This window comes from Brassica napus, chromosome A7 (assembly GCF_020379485.1).
Source record: "Brassica napus cultivar Da-Ae chromosome A7, Da-Ae, whole genome shotgun sequence".
Lineage (NCBI taxonomy): Eukaryota > Viridiplantae > Streptophyta > Magnoliopsida > Brassicales > Brassicaceae > Brassica > Brassica napus.
Window position 1 is genome coordinate 4482037 of NC_063440.1, and position 2557 is coordinate 4484593.

At 45.5% G+C, this 2557-nt stretch overlaps 1 non-coding gene across 1 annotated transcript; it reads left to right on the forward strand.

The window, feature by feature from the left end:
• The first annotated feature begins 1931 nt into the window (after positions 1–1931).
• Positions 1932–2037, forward strand: LOC125576783. The gene has a single exon (XR_007315209.1). It is a non-coding gene; the product is annotated as a small nucleolar RNA R71 (small nucleolar RNA).
• Positions 2038–2557: the final 520 nt, after the last annotated feature.

Genomic DNA, 2557 nt, shown 5'->3' on the forward strand with positions numbered 1-2557 from the left:
ACTCTGCTCCACAATGGCATGCGCTAATGAAGCCAAGTTCTTTCCCATAATCCACAGAATTAATTACCTTTCTCTTAGGTCGGATGGGATCGTAGTGGATGTTTGGGTCTATGAGCGTTAGACAGAATTTGTTTTTGTTCATGTCACATACAGCTCCTACTGTAGCTAGGAAGGATCTTCCAAGCAGAAGTGAAGAGTTCCAGTTAAGCTCGATGTCTAAGACATGAAAATCTACAGGGACAAGGGCATTACCAATCTGTACCTCCAGATCTCTTATGATACCTCCTGATTGTTTCTCTGAAAGATCCACGAAGGTGAAGGATTCCGTTGAGGGTTCGATGGTCAAACCAAGCTGGCCTGCCATGATCCTAGGGAGGATACTAACTGATGCTCATGTGTCACACATTGAATGGGGAAATTCAACACCCTTGACTACGCATGGTATTGCAAACTTTCCAGGATCACTCTTCTTCGTCAATGTGATCCTGTGTTTCATCTTCTCCTAATGTCCTCCTCAGTTACCTTTGTTTCTCTGAAGAACATCCACAACCGGTGTGTGAAGTAAGCTTCATCAAAAGGTTTTTCGATTGGGATTATGAGGACTCGTTTAGTGAAACCATCCATCTCTTTATCGTTAGCTTCCTTCTTAAGCTTTTTAGGAATCTTCTCCTTCCTCTTCCTTAACCATCTCCCTTCAGATTCTTGTTCTTCTTGAACTGGTTCTGTTGAACTATTTAAAGGGTTGGGTGTTGGTTCGGGTGGGTTTACTAATGGTTTAGGTGGTGGTCTGAGTGCATTGATGTAATCATTATCGATTAAGGGTAACCGCACTCGGTATGTCAGAGGTGCCTGTCGATCGATGGGGGCGTGTGTTGTGACGATCGATGTCGGACTCACTCTGTCGATCGATGGTTGAGTTAACCGATCGATCGATTTTTTCATAGAAAGGGGAGAGTGGGTAAGGATGCTTAGCTGCGAATTCTTCATGAGTTAGAATTCGAACCGCTTTGCATTCAGTCGAATTGGCAGACGACGTCGATCGATGACTGGAGTAATCCGTCCATCGATCTTCATCATGGTCTGTCGATCGATGCGAGTTCATCGACATCGGTCGACACCATTGGGATCCGCCGAGACTCATGGAGCTTTCGATTTCGAAATCTCCTTCCTCAAGGTTTTCATTTCTCACCACTTGCCAGAATTCATCATCTATGATGGCATTTACGTGGTGTTTCCCTTTGTCGGCTCCTGCCTCTCTAGCGAAAGCTTCTTGCCTCTTAATAGTCTCGCCCGTCTGAATTACTTGGGTTTCAAGTTTTCTCACCTGAGTCCCTAAGGTCTCGATTTTGGTGTTCAGATTGTTGTAGGCAGAGTCTATCTTACCGTTGAAATCCACGGTGATTTGTTGTTGTCCCAACAGTACTCGATCAAGCATTTCTTCGATCTTGCTTTCCTGAGTTTGGGGTGGTGGATTTTGATAGTAAGAGTTCGAGTAGCTCTTGCTGTTGTTGAAGGGTTTTTGAAATTGTGAACTTTGGTTACTTCTTTGGCCATTTCCAAAGAAGTTTCTGTTTCCGCCCTGGTTTCCAAATTTTTGGAATCCGGTACCTCCGATGTAGTTCACATCTTCTTCTCCTTCTGTATCTGCTACTTCTCCTTCAGCTGAACAGACTTGCTTCCTAAGAAGTTCGTGCACCACATCTAACTTAGCTCTTACTTCGTCCATCTGTTCCTTCCCGATAGAGGCTACAGACTTCTTCCGTTCAGAGTCAGTGTTTTTGGTGCTGCTGCTGTTAGCAAGGTTTTCGATAAGTCTCACAGCTTCCAACGGATTCCGAGTAGTGAAGTTTCCTTCACTCGCCGTATCAAGAGCCATTTGATACTGTAAGGCGAGACCTCGGAAGAAAGTGCTTAGCAGCTGCACTTCATCAAATCCGTGGTGTGGACAGTCTCGCTGGAAAAACCTAAATCTAATCCACGCATCTTTAAAAGACTCTCCAGCCTTCTGCGAGAATGTGAAAATTTTGTTCCGAAGTTCTTCAGCGCGCGCCTCATCGAAGAAGTTTCTTAAGAAAGCATTCTTAATGTCGCTCCAGGATGTTAAAGATCCTGTGGGTTGTTGCCTAAGCCAGTGCATCGCTTCTCCATTCAGCGTGTATCTGAAGAGCTTGCACAGCAGGTAATCTTCGGGGACTCCTTCCATCCGAATGGCAGCGATTAGATACTCATCTGGGCGATTGTAGTCGGCCAGTGGTTTCGATCGAGCGTCCTCATCTACAGGTTGAGCAGCTCCTGTAGCATCAGCATCAGGGATTACAGTTCCCTGAGCATATATTTTCTGACATGTTGCATTACGCAGATGACCGGCCTGGTCATACAGGTTTCCGTTCTCATCCTGAGTTAAAATAATAATGTTTACCATTTTCGACGACACGGTATCGATCGACGTACGCGGTGTAGTATCGATCGTTGTCGAACGATTGGGATCGATCGACGATGACGGTCTGGTGACGGTTGACGGTTGGTTGTGTGTATCGATCGACGACGAAGTGGTTGC